We start from the raw sequence: 26,164 nt of genomic DNA, 5'->3' as shown, positions 1-26,164 counted from the left end.
CAATCTAAAATATGCTTCAAGACTGATGAAAAGCAGGAAGGAGTTGTCAACAATTCTAAACTCAACTGGATAAAAATGCTGTTGAAAGACCAGGTATTCAAGTAGGATCCAAGCACAGAAGTCAGGAAAGATCATTCTAAGTACCTGACTGGGAAAAAAAAAATACTCAAAAAGAAACAGTTTTCACTCTCTTAACTAGAGCTGAAAACAACCATTGCCTTCTGTTAATCTGGTTGACATCATTTAATTGATTTATTTTTTATCTGAGGAATGAAAAATAGAAAATTGAATTAAGAAGCCCCAAATTTCCTCTGGGTTATCATATATGCATCCAACAAATACAATGCTACTCTATACCAATAAAGCCACAAGGCCAAAGTGCCTGAACCACACCAACAACCATGGGTCTGGAATAATCTCCTACATGATGACCAGCTTCTGCCTCAGATGGCAGGGGCACTGGGTCCTACAAAACACACCGAGCAAAAGTATCTGATCGGCTGTTTTCAAGCCAACAAGGATTGGGGGGATAAGAGAGGAATCTACTATCCCGGAGTTGAGGATTCTGAGGGCTAGGAAGGAAACTGAGATATCCCTCTAATTCAATGAGCTAAAAATCTCACGGCAAGTTCAAGACAAATACACATTACATCAAAGGCCATCCAAGAGAATAAGTGATCTAATGCTAAAATAATGGACACAGACAGTAAATCAATGCTACGACTTGCATACAGTTTGAGTGTACCCTCAACAATTTGTGTGTTGGAAGCTTAGTCCTCAGTGTGGCAGTGTGAAGGGGTGGTGGGGCCTAGTGGGAGGTCATGGGGACAACTGAGGTTCCCATGGAGCCCTTGGGCACCTTCCACAGGAGAGCAGTTATAAAACAATAAGGCCCGCCCCTCCCTACCTGCCTTGCCATGTAATCTCTCCCTCTCACACATGCTCTTGCTGGCCATCAGCCACAATGAGAAGAAGCCCTTGCAAGAGCTGGGGGCATGCTGTTTGGACGTTCAGCCTCCAACACTGTGTGCTAAATAAGCTCTTTTCCTTAAAAGATACCCAGCCTTGGGCATTTGGTTGTAATAACAGAAAATAGGGAAGCACAATCAGAGATAAGAGAAGGCAGGGCTGGCGCCGTGGCTCACTAGGCTAATCCTCCGCCTGCGGCGCCGGCACACCAGGTTCTACTCCCGGTCGGGGCGCCGGATTCTGTCCTGGTTGCCCCTCTTCCAGGCCAGCTCTCTGCTGTGGCCCGGGAGTGCGGTGGAGGATGGCCCAAGTGCTTGGGTCCTGCACCCACATGGGAGACCAGGAGAAGCTCCTGGCTGCTGGCTTCCGATCAGTGTGGTGCACCGGCCACATTGCGCCAGCTGCACTGGCCATTGGAGGGTAAACCAACGGCAAAGGAAGACCTTTCTCTCTGTCTCTCTCTCTCTCTGTGTCCACTCTGCCTGTCAAAAACAAAACAAAAAAAGAGAGAGAGAGAGAGAAGGCAGATAGTTCTGAAGTATCCTGAGCAGAGGAAGGGGACTTGGTGTTCTTTTGCTGACCTGAAAGATAAGGTAGGGAGGTAGGGTTGCTACAGTGAAACACCTGAGGTAAGCAACTTTACAAAGGAAAGAGGTTTATTTAGCTCACAGTTTTGGAAGTTCATGGGCATTCGCCTGCCCCTTGACTACATCACATCAGGGCACCAATGGTGGGAGGCTAAGACCAACTCAGGGATGTGACAGGCTTTCATGGCGACTCACTCCCATGAGAACTCAATCCAGACCAGCACTCCCCTCTGAGGGCAGTGTCTCTTGTGACCCAAGGACCGCCCACTGGATTCCACTCCTTAAAGATTCCATCAGCTCCCATTTTGCCACCTTGGGGACCAAGCTTCTAACACATGAACTTTTGAGATATAAACAATTAAATCATAGCAGGTGCAGTGTCAACTGGTTAAGGAATTGCTTAAAAGTGAGACTGAATTGACTTTTGGTAGAAAGGAATACCAAAAAGTTGTAATGTATGTTGACAAGAGAGAAAATGATAGGATAAGAATGTCAAGATAAAAAATTTGAAATTGGGGCTAGCACTGTGGCATAGCAGGTAAAGCCACTGCTTGCAGTGCTGCCATCCCATATGGGCACTGGTTCGAGTCCCGGCTACTCCACTTCCAATTCAGCTCTCTGCTATGGCCTTGGAAAGCAGTAGAAGATGGCCCAAGTCCTTGGACCCTTGCACCTGTGTGGGAGACCTGGAGGAAGCTCCTAGCTCCTGGCTCCTGGCTTCAGATCAGTGCATCTCCTGCCATTGCAGCCAATTGGGGAGTGAACCAGCAGATGGAAGACCTCTCTCTCTCTCTCTCTCTCTCTGCCTCTCCTTCTCTCTCAGTGTAACTCTGACTTTCAAATAAATAAATAAATCTTTATAAAAAGTTTTCGAAATTGACTCATGAAACAAAGAGGATCATTAGAGAATTCTGAAAGAAGGACACACAGGATAAAATAGTGTTTAAAGAAAATTAACTGACATCCATATGTAGAAGGAACAGTCTGGATGAATGAAGAGAAATCTAATCAGCTTGCAGAATATGATGATAGTGAAGACAAAAGTGTCCATCCAGATCTGTTATAGAGAAGACAAGATAACCCTTGATGATACTAAATATTGGGAGCTCCAGGAAGTGATCTGGCCATCTGAAAAATTGGTGATGAGGTCAACAAGTGAGGAAAGTTGGAAGATGAACTAGGGGGGAAGATGGTGGACTCGCCTGGACAGGTTAAGTTTGCAGAGAAATCAAGTAACAATGTCCAGACAGAAGTTGGAAATAAAGAACCAAATTGCCGATGAGAGGCCTGTTTTGGAAATTCCACTTGGAAATCATAATCGTCCACAATCCACCCCGCGGTCAGAACAAGTATCACAAAATCAACAGCTATTTTGCTCAAGGGCCCTCTATATATTTTAGTTTATAATAAGCTTAGTTTAGAAGCACTGCAAGATTGTCAATAATAGAACCCAAAAAGAAGTGAGATTCCCCAGCAATTTATTTTCCTTTATGAGAAGTTGTAAATGCAACAGTTCAGACACTGCTTCATTTCTCATCATAGATTCTGTTTCGGACAAAAGTGGCTGAGGCCACCGCTTTGGTGAGGCAGGTAAAGCTGCCGCCTACAGTGCCAGCATCACATATGGGCACTGGTTCAAGACCTGGCTGCTCTACTTCCCATCCAGCTCCCTGCTATGGCCTGGGAAAGCTGTGTAAGATGGCCCAAGTGCTTGGGTCCCTGCACCTGTGTGGGAGACCAGGAAGAAGCTCCTGGCTCCTGGCTTCAGATTGGTGCAGCTCCGGCCATTGCGGCCAATTGGAGAGTGAACCAGCGGATGGAAGACCTCGCTCTCTCTCTCTCTATCTCTCTCTCTCTATCTCTCCATCTCTCTCTGTAACTCTGACTTGCAAATAAATAAAATAAATCTCTAAAAAAAGAAGTGGCTGTTTCTGTCAGAGGCCAGTGGGGTTTGCTAATGCACCTGAACACAGCGCAGACAAGGGGTGATTTCATACCCCAGCATTTCCTGGAGCAAAACCCTCACTCACCCAGAGTATAAAGCATAGTAGCTTCTCTGGATTTCTGGAGCCAGTAAAACATGGAGGAAAACAGGGGTAAATTAAGTTTCTTTTGACTGGAGTAGCCCTATGAGTCACTGAGCTGGAATGACTTGTTTGTTTAATGAAATTAAATTCAGCCTCCTACCCAGTCAGGCAGAGCTTATCTCTTGTGACTTCATTAATAAACAAAATGAGGGGTTGTTTCCCCTCATTGTCACTCCACCCTCGAATTTTAGAAGAGCAGAGACTCACCCATTCTATGAACAAATAGAGAGAGTGTGTCCCTTAGTATCCTTTATGTATTTCCAAACTGAGACCTCAGAGTGAACCCAATCAATAAGATCTTGTTTTCTTTCTACCCAGCAAATCAAACTGCCTTGGGCACCTGAGTGGTTTATGACTTTTAAGTACCCTTAGGAGGTAGGGCAGCAATTACTGAGGAAAGTCCCAGGGGGAGAGTGGCCGAAGCCATCACACCAACAACAGCCACAATGACATTGATTGGCAGTGCAGTAGCCGGGACTCGAACCGGCGCCCATATGAGATGCCAACACCCCAGGCCGGGACTTTAATCCGCTGCACCACAGTGCCAGCCCCCACAACAGCATTGAAACAGGAAGTTTTTAATCCCACGCAGATGCTGCACTCTTAGACAAGGCTTGCCCAGCCTGCAGGTGTCTTGAAGGCCTAGTAGCACAGAAGGATGGCACAGCCCACCCACAGCTGCCTCTCTGCCTCCCCTGCTGTGGCTGCCCCACCCAGAGGCTGAGCACGCTAACAGCAGCAACCCACACACGCTAAACCACCATCCACGGGCGAGCTGATAACAAGACCATGAGCTTTGAGATCAGATCTGGATTGGAATCCTCCTTACTGTGACCTTGGAAAAGATGCCACAACTACTTAATGTGTCCAAATACAAAAGTCAAAAAGTTCATGGACATGGAACTGAAAGATGTGTAGGCATGGGCATTTAGTCCAGGAGCTAAGACACTCACAGCCCGTATGGAGGGCCTGGGCTGAGATATTCAGCTCTGCCTTCTGACTCCAACTTTGTGCCAATGCAAATCCTGAGAGGCAGTGGTGATGGCTCAAGAAACAGTTGCTGCCACCCACATGGGAGACCTGCATTGAGTTCCAGACTCCCAGTTCCCAGCCCCTGTAGGTTATTTAGGGAGTGAACCAGCAGAAAGGAGTGTTCTCGCTCTGTGTGTGTGTGTGTGTGTGCGCATGAGTGTCTGATCTATCCCTCTTTCTGTCTCCCAAATGTATTTCTGTCTCCAAGAATGTAAGATTAAAGAAAAGGTGTTTATTTTAATGCAAAGTAATTTTGAAATCCATGCATAGTTTTCTCCAAAATACACACTTTCCATGAACTTCTTGGACACTCTTTGTACAAAGGAAGAGATCATCATACCCCCTGACCAAGTGTGAGAAGGTGTAAATGAAATAAATGCATCCACTAGCCTGTGTGGCTTGTCAGAGACCCACAGTAAATGCAGCTAAACTTGGGATGTACCTTCTTTCCCTGAGTTCACTCCCTCCTCTGCCACCTCTCCTAGGAAGCATCCAATCCTGCCAGGCCCTGACCTGGCCCCATGACATTAGTGAAGCCTTCTCCATCCTTCCAAGGGCCTGACTGATCATCCTTTCCACACCATCATTACTTCTCCAAGAAAGCCTTCGCACGATGGAACTGCAGACTCATGGAGAGATCCTCCATCTACTGGTTCACTCCACAAATAGTCACAATGGCCAGACCTGGGTCAGGCCAAAGTCAGGAGCCAGGGGCTTCTTCTAGGTCTCCCACATGGGTGCAGAGGCCCAAGGACTTGAGCCATCTTCCATTGCTTTTCCCAGGCCATTAGCAGGGAGTTGGATCGGATGTTTGAGCGCAAACTCAAACCAGTACCCATATGGCATGCCAGCCACTATGGGTTAACCCACTATGCCACAAAGCCATCCCCAGTATATTTTCAAAATGTCCTAAGGTGATATGATTCAGCTAGCCCTACTCTGGATCTTCCAGGAGTATTGGGCACTGCTGATAAACATCAATAATGGCACACACATACTATAGCAGATAATGATGATTATCATGATGATGATGCCTTTGTATGTTTGGAACCCTTAGGTGCTACTTAGTACTTTATACACTTTGCAAAGATTAATTCATTTAACCCCCAAATCCTTACGAAGTAGGCACTACTATTCAACATGAGAAAACTGAGGCTCAAAAGGAGAAATAACTCACCCAAGGTCAAGCAGCTTGGAAACCACAATTAAAACTCCCACAAATAGAATTCCAGGATGTAAGCTTTTAACTATCATGGAATAGAATTCTTTTCCATATGTGAATTTTATTGTTCAAAAGCAATCTGTGTGTTTAGTATATTTCATTTAGATGGAATATATATGACAGTTGCTCCTTTTAAATATTTTTAATATATTATAGTTATTTTCTTTTAGATTTTTACTTATTTATTTGAGAGGTAGAGTTACAAAGAGAGGGAGAGACAGAGAGAAATGTCTTCCATCTGCTGCTTCACTCCCCAAATGGCTGCAACGGCTGGAGCTGGGCCTATCTGAAGCCAGGAGCTTTTTCTGGGTCTCCCACATGGGTGCAGGGGCCCAAGGACTTGGGCCATCTTCCACTGCTTTCCCAGACCATAGCAGAGAGCTGGATGTGAAGAAGAGCAGCTGGGACATGAACCAACGCCCATATGGGATGCCGGTGCTGCAGGCAGAGGCTTAACCCACTATGCCACAGCACCAGCCCCAGTTACTTTCTTTTTGTAGTTCACTTACAATGTTTCCCATTGTAATATTTTAATATCCTGAGCAAATATTTTTATAACTTCATGAGAAAACATGTGATTAAACATTTAAAATATTAGGCGTGCAACATTTCAAATGTCTTTTCCAATCGGCCTATGCTCTGGCAGAAGGTGACAAATGACAAATGGCCCATTTCATCGCCTGACTTTGTGTTCTTTGATAAGAAAGAGAAGGGCGTGGTAGAGACAAGTGAGGGGACTTGTAAGCTGTCGCCGAGCAAGAAGGAAATGGAATCGCTGTGGTGACAAATTAAACTCAGATTGGCGGCAGCCACCAGTGGCTTTAATTTTTCTCAAGGGGGAGTTAGTTATTTCCTGTCATGCAAACTGTCCATCGCGGAAAGAAATAGTTTCTCCAAATGTTTGTAATGTAGCCAGTGAAAAGAAGCAGAATCCAGAATTCTACATCGAAAAAGATCGTAGTTATGCTTATAAAATATGCCAAAATTTTAGCAGGGATTATTTCTATATAATTATTATTTCTTCTTTCCATCGTTCCATTATTTTCTTACCATAAACATGTATTCCTCTTATAATCAGAAAAAAAAGTGATTCTATTTTTTTGAAAGTCCTGTGTCCACCAGTAATAAAATCTTTATTTTTTTTAATAAATAAAGTAATCTCAAGATATAGATAATGAAGCTGCAGCCATGGACCAGTGAATATTATTTAATATTTGTACCAATGTCAGTTTCCCATTCTGCTTCTTGTCCATTCTTTCCATTCTTTGGACAAATGCTTATTGAGCTGCCCCTATGATGCCAGACACATCCTTTTCCAGTGCGTGGTTATAAATAAAGCAGCGGAGAGACAGAACACTAGCAGGAAGTGTTTTGTTTTGGGCTTTAGGATTATTTTGTTATTTGTTTTTCATTTTGCACTTTTTTCCTACAAGACATTTAAGTGTGCTGAAGTTGCGTTGAGAAGGATCTGGCTGAGAAACAGAGGAGAAGCATAGTTGGCAGCTGGGTCTGCAGGCTCTACATCCACACGTTCAACCAAAATATTTTTTTTAAAAAAGCTGCACCTGGACTAAACATAAACAAATGTTTTCATGCCATTTGTCCATAAACAGTATAATATTTGCCTAACATTTCCATTGCATTAGGTTAAAGTATACAAGAGGAAGTATGTATGTTATATGTAAATACCATGCATTTTTAAAAGATTTATTTATTTTATTTGAAAGACAATTACAGAGAGAGAGGAGAGAAAGAGAAAGAAATCTTCCATCTGCTGGTCTCAAATTACTGCAACAGCCAGAGTTGAGCCATGCCGAAGCTGGGTGCCAGGAGCTTCTTCCGGGTCTCCCATGTGGATGCAGTGACCCAAGCACTTGGGTCATTTTCTACTGCCTTCTCATTTGCATTAGCAGGGAGTTGGAAGTGGATCAGCTGGGAATGGAACTGGCAACCATATGGGATGCTGGTGGTGTAGGCAGTGGCTTAAACTACTACACTAGAGTGCCTGCCCCAATACTATGCATTTTATACAAGGAACTTGAGTGTCCTTGGATTTTGGTAACGTCAGGGGTCCTAGATCCAGCCCTTGCACTCCATGGATACCAAAGGACAGATTTTCAAAAATACTTCAAAATGTTTGTGGAAAATTGAATTAAAGGATACAGTTACTTTGTTGCAAGAAAATTTTGCACCCCATGCATATCCACTTTCCATGAACTTTTTGAAGACCCTGCTTACATGGGCTAGAAAAGACGTAACTGAGAATAACGTTCCATAATGATGACTGGCTCTAGAAAAAGAGGCAGCTCTGATAGGGACACAGCACAGGACGCATTGCAGGTTTTGTTGCAGAACAGTAAAGAATTTCCCATCAAATGATGTCTAGTTTCTCTCTAAAGCAAAAAAGAAGTGGATACAGGGCACGGTAACGGGCACTGGAGCTTGTAGTCCTGTACTTGAGGCCACTGCTTATTTCCATGACCCAGAGAATGAATTCTGTGTGCCACCTGGCCACCAAGCACTCTGTCATAAAAAGTGCCACAGCTGTGAATTCATATCATCCATCAGCAGTGCTCTGCACTGAAAAGGAGAGTCACCTGTCTCCCGGCAGGGCCCGTGTCCCTGCGGGCCCACCCTGCTCCCATACACAGCTGGGACTTCATCCAGTGAGGACTGCTGTGACTGTAGCTTTGTCCAGTTCTAGCCAGAGGCTGGGAGATGTTCCCTCTTTGCTCTCCTGCCTCCAGCATCTCTGGACCCAATAATTCAAGAGTCTGTTCTCCTAAAAGGGCCAAGAAATTAGGCAAGTAGAACATACTGAGCTGAGATGCAAACAACACTATTCCTCTTACTCACACTTTTTAACAATCCTTGCTATCTGAAGGAGAATCTGTTATCTCCTTTCTTTTGTCATTCTTTCATTTTGTGCCCTACTGTGTTAGCTCTATGTTCTATTTTGGAAACAAACCTTGGGAAAGACCAGGAAGCTAAAAATCTATCTAGAATATCTTCTCCTTGGAAGACCGACAATAAATCCCCCTTTTCTTAAGGGAGAAAAGGTTAACTAGATTAAACAACTTGCATTTATGGAACAAATACTACATTCCAGGCTGTGAGCTATAGAGATCAAGGATGGACAAAACATCTGGGGAAAGAGCTGCCAACTCAGTAGCACACGAGATAAACTGTCAGGGACCCAGGGGACTCCAATGGAGAGAACACTGGTGTTCTAGCAGAAGGCCTCATGGGGAGGCTGGCAGTGATTTCCGGACAATGATTGGATTTTGTAAGTGGAGGTTTTCCAAGGTGTGTTCAGAATAAAGACCAGGAATGAGAACATGCTCGATTGATTCAAAAGGGCAAGTGCTTTTGGATACTACAGTGAATGTGTGGTGTTGAGAAGTGGAGTCACGGGGTTGGAGGGAAGGAAATCAGAACTGATGTAAAATTAGGCTGAAACTTTTGCTAAACAGTATGGAGCCAGACAGGGGACTGTCCAGAATGCCAGCTTGTCTTTTACTCTGCAAAAGAGAAATGAAGAATCTCTGAAGCCTTGTGAGAAAGGAAAAGGACATCTTTTCCCCTCATATCTTTCATCATCAGTGGTTACTTCTGTTCAATATTAATGAAGTTACAAAGAAATTCCAGTTACTCCTGGGTGTGCATTCAAATACATTCTGTCTACAACAGCCTTAGCCCAGTCTTCTAGGCCTAAGGTCAAGACCACATTAGCAACCTGCTGTTGTGAAAACTGCATAGTACTCATCTGGGTATTCCCATTCCTTTCCACTTGTGTTGTTACAAGATCTCAATCCACTATTGTTATACAACCTAGAGTTGCATAACTCTAAAATTTCACTGGTATTTATTGAAAGCATTCTACATGTCAAGCACTTCAGATGCATAACCATAGTTTTTCCTCTGGACAAGGTGGTAAATTTTGATCTTTATGATGATCCTCGGTTGACCCCAGAGGCAGTGCAAGCCCTGGGAGGTTGTAGAAGTGCACAGAGCTGTGTGGGACTCAGTTGGTTTGCCAGACTCACAGTAGACTCTGGACATCCCCCTCCATACCTGTCTGCCCACAGCCTCTCACTACCCCCACTCCGCTGATGTGTGCTTCTTAGGCAGGCTCCCAGACACCCTTTCTTCATTTATTTAGTCACTCAATAGTTTTGTATTAAGCACCTACTATGCATCAGACACTGCTCCAGCAGTGGAAAGGAAACAAAGTTGCTTCCTTTAAAGGACCTCTGCTCTTAGAGTATTTGCTCCATCAAATTTATCCCTCCTAGGAGCAAATAATTGGTCTTTACAGAGAAATATTAGATCTCCAAAATGTCAGCGTTAATCTTCATGCCATTGCCGAAGCATCTCCATAGTCACATTAAAATCGTTTCACAGGCAGATAGGTTATAATACCTCAGAGGGAAATGTCTGAAAACAGAAAGGTTGCTCAACACAAGGTCTACTCAGCAAAAGTTCTCTTGATTGAGATTTGCCAAACATGGACAACTTGTTTTGAAAGCATTATAGCATAACCCAAAACTCCTAAAACAAAAGCTACTTGGGATAAAACTTAGTTTTTCTTCAGTGACTCACGACTTCTCAGAATCCTTGTACTTCAAAGTCAATTATTTTAAACAGCAGTTATTAACTGGAACTTCAAAACAATCTCTGTGAAGAGTTGAGCTTTCTTACTGTTAAAATTTCCATTTGTTAAACCCATAAAGGCCAGTTGGTGCCACCTGAGATTTTGAAAATAATCTGAAGCAGGCTGATTTTATTTCAGCTCGTTGGAAATGACTAACAGAGGAACACATGGAAGAATTTCATCTAACGCTAATAGCTGGATCTGTAAGAAACACCCACTGTATGGAAATTAACAAGACTTGTCTATAGTCTTCTGACAAGAATGATTCGCTTAGAATATATTTGAACTCTGTTGAACAGCTCTCACCACCTTAGATCTCCTTTTGGTGTTATTTTTAAGTGTCTCAAACAGAGAAGACTATGAACTTGAATACTTCAGCACCTTTACATGATAATTAAGGGGATGTGGCAATCATTGGTCAGTGATCTTAATGGAGTGAATAATAGCAAAGAGTGATTCAAAGGTGATTTAAGGACAATTTCAATTCTACAGAAACAATGAAAACTTGGGCTCCAGAATTAAGAAATTCTTAAATCTTACTCCTTAAGTTGTGGAATATAATCTTTTTTAAAATATTTATTTATTTATTTGAAAGTCAGAGTTACAGAGAGAGAGAAGGAGGGAGAGAGAGAGAGAGAAAGTGAGATAGAGAGGTCTTCCATCCGATGGTTCACACCCCAATTAGCCACAACGGCCAGAGCTGTGCCGATCCGAAGCCAGGAGCCAGGAGCTTCTTCCCAGTCTCCCATACAGGTGCAGGGGCCCAAGGACTTGGGCCATCTTCTAATGCTTTCCCAGGCCATAGCAGAGAGCTGGATGGGAAGTGGAGCAGCTGGGTCTTGAACCGGCACCCCTATGGGTTGCCAGTGCTTCAGGCCAGGGCATTAACCTGCTGTGCCACAGCACCAGCCCCATGGAATATAATCTTAAACAGGACTGAGAACTACATGCAAAGTACCAACAAAATTGTATATTGTTAGAAAACCTATGCAAGAAGAAAAACATTAAAATCACTTTAGTATATGAAATTAAATACCAAATGACCAATCAGGTGTGCACATCTTCTGATGTCAAGATTCAGCAATCTAATTGATATGGAATTTAAGGCCATATCTTCATTTATTTCCTTTTGGAACTAATGAAAATCAATTTTGCTTTTACTTTAATAGGATGGTCATAAAATGAACTGTAAGTTTCACAAAGAGAAGAACTTTATTTTGTCCTCTGCTGTATCCCACTACCCAGAGCAATGTTTTGCAGAGTAAGGCTTGGCATATGTTTACTGAATGAACCAAAAAAAAGTTTTTAAGATGCTTATTCAAACATACTTGTTGCTATAGGTGCCAAATTCTATTTTTTACTGAAGTTAAATTATATATAACATGCTGTCAAGAGTGGTTAGTGCTCTGTTACAAGAAGTTTTTTAAAGTTCGGTAAAGTATATTGTTTTAGTCTGGTTTTTTTTTTTTAAGATTTATTTATTTGTTTGAAAGGCAGAGCTACAGAGAGAGAAAAAGAGGAAAAGACAGAAAGAGAGATCTTCTATCTGCTGGTTCACTCCTCAAATGGCCACAACAGCCAGGACTTGTCCAGCCAAAGCCAGGAGCCAGGAGCTTCTTCCAGGTCTCCCACGTGGGTGCAGGGGCCCAAGCACTTGGACCATCTTTTGCTGCTTTCCCCAGCACACTAGCAGGCAACTGAATTAGCAGTGGAGCAGCTGGGACTTGAACCAGCACCCACATGGGATGCCAGTGCTGCAGGCAGAGGCTTTACCTGCTGCACACAGCACTGGCCTCAGTCTATTTTCTTTTTGTTGCTATAACAAAACACCTGAAGCTTAATTTGCTGACAGTTTTTGCAGTTCGAAAGCATGGTGCTGAATTCTGGCTGGGTGACATAGTGGATGGCATCACAGCCGGAGCTTGTGTGAGAAAGAAGTCACGTAAGAGGACAAGAAGCCACAGAGAAGAGAGAAGACCACTCTCATTCTTTTATTTATTTATTTATTTGTTTATTTTTTAATTTGACAGGTAGAGTTACAGACAGTGAGAGAGCGAGACAGAGAGAAAGGTCTTCCTTCTGTTGGCTCACTCCCCAAATGGCCGCTGCAGCCAGCACTATGCCAATCCGAAGGCAGGAGCCAGGTGCTCCCTCCTGGTCTCCCATGCGGGTGCAGGGCTCAAGCACTTGGGCCATCCTCCACTGCACTCCCAGGCCACAGCAGAGAGCTGGACTGGAAGAGAAGCAACTGGTACTAGAACCCGGCGCCCATATGGGATGCTGGCACTGCAGGTGGAGGATTAGCCAAGTGAGCCACGGCACTGGCCCCTCTCATTCTTTTATAACAACTCACCAGGGTCCCTCTTCTGAGCACTACCTTGATCCCTCCTGGGGACTGCACCCCCAGTGACCTAAGGACTTGCCACTAGGCCTCACTTCTTAAAGGTCCCACCACTTCTTAATGTCAGCACACTGGGAACCAAGCCTCCAGCACACAAACCCTTGGGGAACACACTCAAGCTCTAGCCAAGCTGTAGCAATTATCTTCATGCACATCACCAGTACTGTGTGGAACAGGTACCCTGTGAGGGGTTTTTAAAAACTTCATGGAAAATGCCTATTATGAAAAACAACCATGCATGGATTTCAAATCCTTTGCACCAAAATACACTTATCTTTTAATTCCATTTCCTATAAATCTCTTGAAGTAGCCTCGTGTTACATATAGTCCATTTTACTTACAAGTTATTTGCATTTATGAGCAAAAAAGATTTAAAGTATAATATTGAGGTTCTACTTTAATAATTGACTAAATCCTTTCTGAAATGCAAAGAAAATTAAATCACATCATTAGATCTTCCTTTGTCCTTGATTCATTATTTGCAAACCTTTAATATTTTATAGCAATATTTCCCAAAATTTTGTATACATATACCAAAGGGTCCACAAGATTACCTTTTTGTTACAGAAACAAACATTTTCTATCTAATGTGTTTTTATTATTCATTTGAGAAGCCGAGACAAGACAGGGTGACAAATAGAGCTCTTGTCCACTGGTTCACATCCCAAATGCTTGCAATGGCCAGGGCTGAGCCAGATAGAAGCTGGGAGTTGGGAACTCAATCCAGCTCTCCCACATGGGTGACAGGCACCCAACCTCTCGAGTCATCACCTGCTGCCTCCCACAATGCACATTATCAGGAAGCTAGAATCAGGAGTGGAGATGGGACTCAAACCAGACATTCCAATAGGGGATGCTGGTGTCCCAAGCAGTGTCTTTAATCACTAGGCCAGATACCACCCTCAACCATTTTCTTTTCCTTTAATCATTATGTATTTATTTTAATTTATACTGGGGAAAATCTAGTGCATCAGATTTGTTTTTTGTTTTTTGTTTTTTTTATTTGAAAGGCAGGGTTAAGGAGAGAGAGATGGAGAGACAGAGAGACAGGTCTTCCATCCACTAGTTCACTCCCCAAATGGCAGGCAAAATCTGGGAGCCTCGAGCTTCTTCGGGGTCTCCCACCAGGTTCATTAGCAGGGAGCTGGGTTGGAAGTGAAGCAGCCCGAACTCAAATCAGTGCCCATATGGATTCTGGCATCAAAGGTGACAACTTTCCCTGCTATACCACAACGCCAGCCCCCCCAGATCCGGTGTTTTTTTGTTTTGTTTTGTTTTGTTTTGTTTTGTTTTGTTTTGTTTGCTACCAAGTTTATTTAATATATATGTAAGAAAAATGAATTAATTTGATTTAAGGAAAAATATTGGTGCTAGCATTGAGGAGCAGTGGATTAAGCTGCAGACTGGAAGGCCCACATCGCATATCAGAGTACCAGTTTGAGTCCCACCTCTGCTTCCAATACAGCTTCCCACTAATACACCTGGGAAACAGCAGATGACAACCAAATGCTTGGGCCATTGCCACCCATGTGGGAGACCTGGATGGAATTCCTGGCTCCTGGCTTCAGACTGCCCAGCCCTGGCTGTTGGAAGCACTTGGAATGTGAACTAGTTAATTAAATTATGAAAGCAGCCATGGGTGATATACAAATGAATGAGGATTACTGTGTTCTAATAAAGTTTAAAAAAAAAAACAGATGTTAACTAAATGGTGGAGGGAGATATGGTAAAAACCATAATCAAGGCAAATGGATGACTGAAGTTGGGGGAACTCTGGCCTTAGTCCTGCTGGGAGCCATGGGACTCAGCCAATACAGAGTTCTCCCAAGGTCTTCCAATGCTTCAGACAGGAGTCTGTCACTTTGACCAGCTAAGTTTGCACCCAGTGTAATCACTGTTAACCCTCTCAGACCCAACACTTCCTTTCCATAACACCTATTTTATAAAATCCCCTTTAGGACTTTATATAAAGTCTTCAACAGGAATCCACAGTCTACTTATGGACCTAAGTTCAGAAAAGTCAATATAAGACCCTAGGTTGTAAAGCAGACATATAAGAAAAGGAATCTATGACTTAAATAATGTGTTTCCCATGGGGAAATGCTTGGGCATAACCGTCCTAGAAGACACAGTGACAAGGTCACTTATTGTACTTATGAGCAGAGTCCCTATGACTGTGACAGCTACTAGTACAGGACATAGTGTGTTATGTTGGAAACACAATCAGATGTCATCTGCAGCCTTTCCTGAGATGGAGAACAAGTCCTGGAAAAGTCTTGTCCAGTCCTCTGGTCCCTACCCTCACCCCACCCCAACTTGCATTCTTCCCTTAACTTGCATGGTAGGTTGCATTCCTGGAAAGGGAATGTTAAAATTGTGCAAAACTACTTTGCACTCATAAGAACAAAGAAATAGGGACCAGCACTGTGGCGCAGTGTGTTAAAGCCCTGGCCTGAAGCGCCGGCATCCCATATGGGCACCAGTTCTAGTCCCAGCTGCTCCTCTTCAGATCTAGCTCTCTGCTATGGCCTGGGATAGCAGTGGAGGATGTCCCAAGTGCTTGGGCCCCTGCACGCACATGGGAGACCTGGAAGAAGCTCCTAGCTCCTGGCTTCCAATTGGCGCAGCTCCGGCCATTGCAGCCATCTGGGGAGTAAACCAGCGGACGGAAGACCTTTCTCTCTCTCTCTCTCTCTCTCTGCCTCTCCTCTCTGTGTAACTCTGACTTTCAAATAAATAAATAAATATCTTTCCCTCCACAAACTTAAAAAAAAAAGAAACAGGGTAGGCTACAAGTTCAGATCATGATAAACAGGGTGGTGTGTCACCTACATGAATACCTGAACAGTCATTGCAAAGTTGAAGGAGATGCAGGATGGCTCTTTGTCGTGTAGAACAGTCCCACACATGTGAGGACATCTCACATCCCAGGCTCCCCTCCACTAAATTCCATTCTGACCCATTCCATCATTTCTGCCACCGTGAAGGTCCCCAACTTTTCCCAAATGCCTCCTAAGGAGGCTTCCCACATTGAACTCATAAACCCCAATGGTATTCTCGGGTTTATTTCTGTCTTCAACCATGTCATTAAGCCGCTTTGGGCTTTTGTATTTATTAGCAGTAAATTTTGAATCTGAAGTGACTTAAACATAAAAGATGAGCTCCACACTTCTAAACTAATATAATAGTGCTCTATTTTATTATCACAGAAGTTTCATAGTTAACATCTTATTAACACTAAAGTTTCTCTTTTGACTTAAAGCAGGTTATAAAAGTAAGTATTCTTAAAGTAAATTTTTAGAAAGCTTGGTTGCTATTCAGAAAAATATTCCAGAGTTAGGGGCTCCTGAAAGAACCTGATTCAGAATCACTAGAAATATGGCTACTGAAATCAGATACTTTTAAAATTATCCAAACCTCTCAAGGCAGGAAATTTTGACAGCATCACTTTCAAAGCAGATTCTTGGCATAATGTTGAGCGGGCTTTGACCAAATCATGCTGAGAAATTTGCAACTGCAGCGTTCACTTGACTGCACAAGAAAGAGAGAAAAAAACATAATGAAAACTTTCCAGGGTGAAGGACCTTAAACTTCACTGAACTTCTGAACTTTACACCCTGTTGTGATCCTTCTGACACTTTGAAGAATACTTCTGGATGGTCTCCAGACAGCACGCTCCTCACTCTTCGTTTTCCAACAGTATGAAATCTGTCAGCCCCACCAGGTCACCAGGAGGGCAGGCTGCCACTTGTCATTACTGAGAGGCTGCCGCTCCAGGACCCCCAAAAGACTCGGGGGCCTTGCTTTTTACCAAGAGCTGAGACCTGGACTTTTAAGACTGATTTCCACTCATTCGGGATGCTGGCTTAGCACATATGTGTGAATCAAATATGACCTGTACAAGTTATCAGAGGGATGATTGGACACCCATCCCTTTAATTCCTATCAGAAAACTGACAATCCAAACCCAGTAATGGGGTTCTAGCTGCCAAGATTGGAAGCTTAAAACACTGGCCTCAGCTCAAGATATAAACTGATTTTTTTTTAATTACTTCTATTACAGGTGACAAAGAAACAGTGTCAGTGAATGAAAGGCGTAGGAACTGTTTTAAATACCTGTTCCACTTGTTCTAAGTTTCTCACTGAGTTTCTTAACCTTTTGATATTCTGTTTCTCTGCCTATAAACCTGGAGTAATGATAAGTGTTATTAGCTCAAGTTATCTCGTTGTGCAAACTCAGACCCTTAAGCAAAACTACCAGATCAATAAAGTTTCCCTCTGAGGTTCACAGTTTCTTTATTCATTGCTTTGTGCTAAGTACTAGGGATTAAAAGGTGAACAAGACATAGCCTCTGCCCTTAAGAAACGAACAGTGCAGTGGATGAGAAAGACAGGTAAACACAGCAGTTCTGATAAACATGAGTAACCGCTTTGCTGAGGGAGGTAGCTGTGAGCCCCCAGCTCCAAACACCAGCCACTTGGGAAGATTCTGTACACAACCACCATCTTTTTCCTCTCTGTCCACCCCACCTTCCAGCTCTCCAAAGTTTAAACTCTTCCTTCTGCCCCCACTGTCATCAGAACCTATCCGTCTGGCCCTCTCTACCTAACTGCACACTAAGCTGAAGTGTTCACTGATTCCCTAAACAGAGCTTTCCAGATATTTGCACTCTGACTGGAGCTGTCCTGACACACATCACAAATCTTTTTTGGTGCATGCATTATGTGAGTTCATTTTGTTTCTTTTATCCAAACAACTGGCAAGTGAAAGAAGCAAGACCTGAACCCCGGTTGAGACCAGGTGTCCTTTCTTTGGGACTGCACTGGTTACTCCATCTTGCCATGTTTGAACATGCTCCCCAACGTTCACGTGCTGAAAACTTAATTCCCAGTACAACAGTGTCAAAAGGTGGCATCATTATGAGATGATTACATCACAAAGGCGCTGCCCTTCTGAATCGATGAATGCTATTATTGCAGGTAGTGGGTGACTTCCCACCAGGGCAGGCTTCTGACCAAAGGATGGATGCGATGAATGCAGCCCTCTTTTTTGCTCTCTTACACACATTTCTCTTGCCCTCTGACCTTCCGCCATGCATGATCCAGCAGGAAGGCCCCTGCCAGGTGTGGACCCCTCAGCCGTGTGCTTACCATCCTCTAGAGCTGTTAAGAAATAAATGTTTTCTTTATAAACTAGTCAGTCCATTACAACAGGAGAAAATGGACTAAGACACATCTCATCACAGTCTGTGGGTTCTACGGAGCTACACAGCCCCCTCTGGCAAAGACCCCACGTGGAGCAGGGGGACTGTGCTGGGGCTCACCTCTGTGGAGCTAGGACAAACACCAAGGTCAATGGCAGGGCTGTCAAGGCACCATAGCTGCTCTGGGAGGCCTGAACCCTGGAAGGACACTACTTAGTTACTCAGCCACACTTCCTGACTGCCATGAGGGCACTGGTGAAAAACGCAGGCTGCCCCCTGGGGCACTGCTTCCAGCTGTTACTGCCACAGAGAAGGAGGGGTGAGTGCCCTCCCTTGACAAGAGGCTGTCTGGGGTAGAGACTTCATCATCTTCATCTTTGTTTTTGCATGGCCACCACCCAGCATCTTTTTTTTTTTTTTTTTGAGATTTATTTTATTTATTTGAAAGGCAGAATTACAGAGAGAGAGAAAGGGAGACAGAGGGAGAGAGAGAGACTTTGCATCTGCTGGTTTATTCCCCAAATGGCCATAATGGCCAGGGATGTGCCTGACCACAGCCAGGAGCGTCTTCCAGGTCTCCCACATGGGTGCAGGGGCCCAAGGACTTGGGCCATCTTCTACCGCTTTCCTAGGCACACTAGCAGGGAGTTGGATTGGAAGTACAGCAGCGGAGGCTTGAACTGGCACCCATATGGGATGCTGGCATTGCAGGCAGAGGCTCAACTCATTTCCCCACAATGCCGGCCCCCACCCAGGATCTGGGACAAATTCAAACCCTCAGTTAATCTTTGGAAAAGGGAAGGGAAGGGGCCCCCACTCTGGTGCAGAGGGTTATGCCACCATCTGCAGCGTCAGCTGCTAACTTCCAACCCAGCTCCCTGCTAATGTGCCTGGGAAAACAGCAGAAGATGGCTCAAGTGCTTGGGCCCCTGCATCCACATGGGAGACCCAGAGGAAGCTCCAGGCTCCTGGCTTCCCTCTGGCCCAGCCTTGGTCATTGTGGCCATTTGGGGAGTGAACCAGCAGATGGAAGATCTCTCTCCTCTCTTTCTCTGTCTCTCCCTCTCTCTGTCTATTACTCTGATTTTCAAATAAATAAATAAAATCTTAAAAAGAGAGAGAGAGAAGGGAAGGGAAGCTATCGAGACCATTCAAGGACTATTCTTTTGGGTCTCTAAGTCCCCCGCTGAATTTACGCTACACCTGTCATGGCACTACTTCCCCTTCTTCAAGACCCAGAAATTGCCTTCTTCCTTCTGAGCAGTGCAGTGCAAGTGAGCCGGATGACGGCAGGCAAGAGAAACGTCAGCAGGAACACTTCACGTCCTTCTCGGTGCATGTCTGTGCCACCTGACCGTCATCCTTGGCCATGTGCATCCCCACGACTCCCCCTTGAGCAGCCTTCTCTATGATTTTAGCAGGTTATGTGTATAGTGATGGGTTGGTTGGTTTGTTTTTTCCAGTGGAGGAAGCTGGTTTTTAAAGCACTGTGATCTCTATTGTTTCTAGAATAGGAACTTTTTTCTGACCAACAACTGTATCCATGCCTTATTTGAAAGACAATGCAGGACCAGGTTCATTACCAGAGAAAATATAGCCTCACACATGGCAACTGTCAAACCCATGTGGGAGTCAGAGGCTGACACCAGAATTCCTTGTATTTCTTTTCAGAAGGCCTTGTGCTGGCACAGGGACCACCCCCAACTGGTGCTTGAATGGCCCTCTCCCTTCCTCATTCCCTTCTTAGTACTCTCTGCCTTCTCCCCCTCTCCACGCTGCCATACCCCCCCCCCCCCCCCGCCGCCTGGAGGCACCATCTTGCCTCCAAGAGGCAAGTGAGTCCATCCACAGTGAGGGACAAAGTGCACATCACCTCCTTGACAGTAGAACATCCATCAGACAAATGAACATTCTCTTGCTCATATTTTTGACCCCATATTATAATTTCTAGGCTTTTTTATACTAAAACTTGCCTTAGCCATGACAGCTAAACAAAGGCAGTGAAGAAAATAAAAAGCCCGTCCTACTGCCTTCCTCTGGGTAGTTGAGGGCACTCACACTGTCTTGCATGGTCTGTACGTACGAGGATCACAGTACCCTCCCAGAGTAGGTACTCACTGCATATCTGTTGGGATAGCCTTCCGCAGGGCTAAAGAACAGATAGATAGCCCCTCCGCTCCTCGGTGGCTTTCTCGTTCATCGACAGCTCCCAAAGAATATTACATATTTATTATATAACCATTCCCAACTAGAGCATTATTTCACATTATAAAGGGAGTTGAAAATGTTAAGAAAATACATAAAAAGAGATGTGTGTTTTCTAGAGGGAAAAAGAAGAGAATGCTCTTGGGCCATGTTAAACAGGTAAGATACTGCTCTGAGGCCACAGCGCTCTCAGTGGCTGTCCCTTCAGGTAGGATTTAGGTGACTTGACGGGTTGGCTCAAAAACAGTTAAATGCGAGGCCTGTGCACATCCTGTCAGAGTTTTATTTTGAGCAGCCTGTTTGCCCAAGTACCTCCCACTCTTTCCCTTCCCGACAAGCTACTGCTCTGCTCTATGTAGGTACACACACACACACACACACACACACAGTGTTTCTCTTTTCCAAAGCTGGAGGCTCTAACCAATGTCTGAATTTCTTTGTGTAATAACATAATAATCAAATCACATTAAGTCAGTGTCAGAAAGACATGTGTTTTCAATTTTAAAATCCACAAGTGATTTATTATTCATTTCCTAATAGTCCATTTGTACACTTAGTGAAACAGGAAAGTTACATACATAAAATCATTCCAGATCTTACCATGAAGTTATTTTCTCGTTGTTTTTCAAGTTGTCTTTCAATATTAACATTACAATGTTCCTTGCTTGGACCTTTCTGTTCCATGATCCCAATTATAATCTTCAGCTTTTAAATAGTTTTTGTTTTTAAAAACACTTGTATTTATGAGTTAATATTGAAATACCCTTTTATTTATTTTTTTGCTCTACTTTTTGTTGTGGTAATAATTCATAAGGTGAGGTCTACACTCTTTAACAGATTTTTAAGTGCACCATGCAGTGTCGCTAACCATTAGTGTGGAGTTGGATAGCAAATCTCTAGGACATTTTCTTCTTGCATGAATGAAACTCTATACCCATTAAACAGCAGTTTTGTCTCTTCTCTTCCCCCAGCCCTTAGCAACCACCATTCTATCATCTGCTTCTATGCGTTTGGCTGCTGTGCTGTATTTTTTAAAGGAAGGACATTGAAATCCCTTGAGCACTAACGCATCCCCATACCCCAGAGAAAACGGAGCCTTGTGTTGTGCTGTGCGTGTCCCCTTCTTTTTGCCCTTTGCTGTAAGGAGTGGAGTATGATGAGCAGAACGCGTCTTCCAGATCAGACAGACCCAGGTTGCAATCCCTGTTCTGCTACTTACCAGTTGGGTGACTTTCGATACAATACTAAATGTTTCCAAGCCCATTTCTTTATCTGTAAAATGTACCTGCTAATACCAACTTCACAATACTCACTTCTATGAAAATTAAATGGAATAAGTGTAAACCAGCTTCTTGGTGCTTAGTAGAATAGGTCAGGAATTTATGCAGTGGACTTTGCAGTAATCATCTAAAAAAACTCTTTCTTCTCTCTGATCTGTTTCAATGGGAAAATAAGTAGCTTTCCATGGTCTTGTAATGTCTAAATGGGACCTTGTCCCAGAGTGTCCTACACCTAGAGTTAACAGCTGTCATTATTAAGATGCCACCACAAGCCCAAATAGAGGCCATAAAAGACAAGTCTTGATGCAAATCTCAGATTCTCTGCTGAATTAACACTGTTTATTAACATTTAATACTTCAACCACATATAACAGCTCCTTGAATCAATTCATTATGTCAGAGAAGTCACTATGATAAAATATAATTCATGCAGCCTTTGTAACCGATAAAGAAAAATTTATTCATTTACAATGTTTTCAGAGATAAAACCTCCTATCCAGGCTTTTTCCAATGGGTAAAGTTTGTACCAATCTACCAGTGTCCTAAAGAGCCACTCTTCAGTCATTCCCAAAACAATCCAACAAATTCAAAAAGGAAGTAGAAGTTCTTCTATCTAAGGGATTGCCCTTGTGTTAGATGAATGAATTTTACCTGCTCTGGATAATAAAATCAATTCAACAAGCACATATTAGTAGCTATCATGAGCCAGGTAATTTGTTCCATGAAGCAGGAATAGAGCTCACCCCTTCCTCAGTAATCACCTCATTCCCTTATTCCTTCTCTCAATAAAAATCCATTAAGCCAGACACCATAACAAATAACCTATGGCAACAGGGCTTACAGTAATACGCAGCATCTGCTACTGGGCAAGAGCCCACAGGGACCACCATGCCAACTGCGAAGTATGAGGAAAACTCACAGAAGCATCTGAGTGCATCTGACAAGGAGGTCAGGAGGAAATACTGAGGTGGTGCTGAAGGCTCAATGGTATTTCAACAGGCAAAGTTAGTGTTCAACTGGAAAGGAATGTGGGCATCCATATAGAAGCAGAAAACCATGGGGATCCGGGGGGGGGGGGTAGGGAGGGCCTGCAAGAACAGAGAACTGCTTATCTGCAGGGGGCTTGCGGGAAATGAAAGTGGAACGATAAGTTGGCATCAAATCTTGGAGGGCCACAAATGCCAGAGTAAATACTATAGACTTAGTTAAGTAGACATTGGGGAGCCATGGGAGAATTTGGAGCAGAGAGCTGACATGGTAGGAGTTGTGCTGGAGGAATAAATCTGTCAGTGGTAGGTGAGATGGATTGCAGGGGGTGACTGGAGGTGATCCGAGGGTTAGTGCAATACCCAGGATAGGAGTGTGAACCAGCAGACAGATGAAAGGAGAGAAGCAAGCATGCATTACTGCACACATCTGGAATTTTCGTAGTGAAATCTGACAGGCCAAGCATGTATCTCCAGATAAAAGACCACACTTATTTTAAATATATGCTGAGAACCGGGGAGTTAATGTAGCAGTCTTCAACCTCTGGAGACTTAAAATCAACCGAAAGTTTGGTCACCTCAATTTGCTCACCACAAACCATGGCCCTCGAATCTCCTGATTTGCTCAAACATTTCAAATTCTGAGAAGCAAAGGGTTCAATCAAACCACATTATGCCTGGAGCATATTTCTTCTTCAGGACTAAGAAAATTCGATCTGCTTCTTACTAATTCATTTCAATTTCATTCAGACTACGATTTTGAAAAGTGTTTCTATTACGTAGAGAAGCCCTAAGACCTTATTTTGGAAGACTTTTTCCTTCTTCCAAAAAGAAAGCAATTGTTTTCCAACCATCACTGGAACCCCAGAAGCTGTTGTCACAGGTCCATGGGTTCAAACAGGTTTTCTGATAGACAAAACAATAAGCTAAACATAGCTTATTTTGCCCATGCTGTGTGGTTGCAGTGAGCATTTTGGATCTCTTGAACACTATTTGAACCTGTTGCCTACCACTGTTGAAGAAGGTGTGGACCCAGACAACTGGCAAAGGAATTCATTCCCCTGTGTGACTCACAGTAGCCATGCTGGCTTCCTCTTCACTGTCAAGAACATGAAGGAAAAATGACAATTGAAAAAAAAAATTGATAATATTATAAGTACATCCAGAGAAACGATTTTACCCTGTCTCAAAGAAGACTTTCCTCTTCCTCCTCCTCCTCCCACTCTGTGGCAGTGTTGAACAAAGCTCTTCTTCGGATGACAGCCATCAAGAAGTCGTGCGTGGTTTTCCCACACAGAAGAACTAATGTCACGAGGCTTTAATGCGTTCTATTCAAGACCTGAGTTGCAAGAACACGAATAACTTCTTAGCTTCTTTAAACTCAAATTGATTTCCCAACTTCAAATTAAATTTTAAGGTGACACCGTGTTTTAGTTTGGCTTGGGTTTCTTTTCTTCTTTCTCTTTTCTTTGTCTTATTTGTGAGCCTCTCCTTTTTGCTCTTGGTGTTATGTTGTGTATTTTCACTTATTTGGATCTATTTATTTTTGAGTCACAATGGATTATTTCACTTTTCTATTAAATACTGAGCCCAGCAATACAGCAAGTGTCATTGATATTAAGGAATCTAACTTGTATTTGTATCTCAAGTAAATTGTTCAAGATTTTTTAAAAAATCATTTTTGGCCGGCGCTGTGGCTCACTAGGCTAATCCTCTGCCTGCGGCGCCAGCATCTCGAGTTCTAGTCCCCGTCGGGGTGCTGGATTCTGTCCCGGTTGCCCCTCTTCTAGTCCAGCTCTCTGCTGTGGCCAGGGAGTGCAGTGGAGGATGGCCCAAGTGCTTGAGCCCTGCACCCCATGGGAGACCAGGAGAAGCACCTGGCTCCTGGCTTCGGATCAGCGCCGTGCGGCGGCCACAGCGCGCCGGCCACAGCGGCCATTGGGGGGTGAACCAACGGAAAAGGAAGACCTTTCTCTCTGTCTCTCTCTCTCACCATCCACTCTGCCTGTCAAAAAATTAAAAAAAAATTAATCATTTTTAATGACTCTTAAAAATATGCCCACACATGTGAAAAAAAATCTCCACACTTGATGTTACAGCCCAAATAATGTATTTTTTGGTATCAGTTTCTGCCCACCATTTTCTAACTGTTGGAACTATACACTGGAAGAAATAAACAAATACAACCATTATGACCGCTGATGACTTCTGAGAAGATGGGGAGACAGAGTAGTTTGTTTTAAAAGGTTTTTTGGCAACTAGTTCCTTTTATGAATAAATGGAAACTTTAGTGTCTAGAAATGCTAGACTGTGAAAGGAGACTTAAATCTTGAAGTTACTAGAGTCAAGTCTAAATTATGAAATGTGCTAAAAACACACGAAAATGAATCGAAGTGTTTAATATGTTGAGCTAAGCACCACTCCTATGCAGAGACTGACATCTTTAGTGCCTCATTGAAAAGACTGGAAGTCCAGACTGGAAGCTCTGGAAATTCATCAGTACTGTTTGCTACATACAGCCTCTTTAAGTTTTCTATTTGTTTCTGAAAGTCATCTACTTAAAATTATTTTTGCAGCGTGACTGCAGCTTAGACTAGTTGGCTTGCATCTTAAAATCTTCATGTGTGCTTTCAAGAAAATTGGCATCCCAGAAAACTCCAGTAAGTCCCAATTTTGCAAGAATCCTGAGCTAACAGTTTTAATAAGAGAGAAAGAGCAATGCTGAAAATCTGCTACTTGTACTTTAGGGCACTTTAATTCAAAATAATAATTGTTTTTCTCCTCTTCTCTAAACCTACATTATTTTAAAAATTGCAATTTCACCCTGACTCAGCCAGGGTTTGGCATGCGTGAACTTAGACTGACGCACACACATCAGGAGAGGAATTTTGTTCCATCAACACATATTTCACACATATGACTTGCTGAATATTGTGGAAATTCAAAGAAAACTAGCAGGAATTTGGTCTCCGGGACCTTGTAGCCTAAGAAAGTCAGAGGTGTGAATAAGAGCAAACTTTGCCATCATACAGAGCATAATTGATTGTTAGGATGGACTTCAACAAAAGCAAAGGCAGTGGTGTGTGAACCCGAGACCTAGAACTCCATTTAAAGATTCATTGAGAAAAGGATTTCAACACCAAACATGTGAGTGTTAGTATCCTGCCTCTGATAAAGTGACTTATTATTCAAGAAAATTATTTGATGTTGATGTTTTTGTAAATTGAGGGAATTTATTCAAATTAAACCAACAAATGTTTTATTGCATTCCCATTATGTGTAAAATTATGCACTAGATACTAAGGGCTACAAAGTTTTCATAAGATGGTTTCTGATCTCCAGGTGTGATCAGCCATTTACACCAATAACTCTATGGTACAAGACAGATTAAACATTTCATAAGAGAAACTAACCAATGCTTACGGATAGTTGCTAACCCAGCAAGGAATTTCATTATAATTATGACCATGATCATGATCAGAGTACAGCATTTGCTAATAACACATTATCTAAGAAGGTCAGCTAGACTCCAGTTTA

The 26,164-nt window shown here is 43.2% G+C and overlaps 1 protein-coding gene across 5 annotated transcripts in view; it reads left to right on the top strand.

Moving 5' to 3' along the window:
• Positions 1–26,164, top strand: part of PDE7B (phosphodiesterase 7B) — a 380,291-nt gene that overhangs the window by 298,608 nt on the left and 55,519 nt on the right. The window lies entirely within an intron of this gene.

Source organism: Oryctolagus cuniculus, chromosome 5, assembly GCF_051225735.1.
Source record: "Oryctolagus cuniculus isolate XC-2025 breed Fujian yellow rabbit chromosome 5, ASM5122573v1, whole genome shotgun sequence".
In the NCBI taxonomy this organism is placed as follows: Eukaryota; Metazoa; Chordata; class Mammalia; order Lagomorpha; family Leporidae; genus Oryctolagus; species Oryctolagus cuniculus.
Note: the sequence above shows the minus strand (reverse complement) of the source record. Positions and strands in the feature narration are given on the sequence as shown.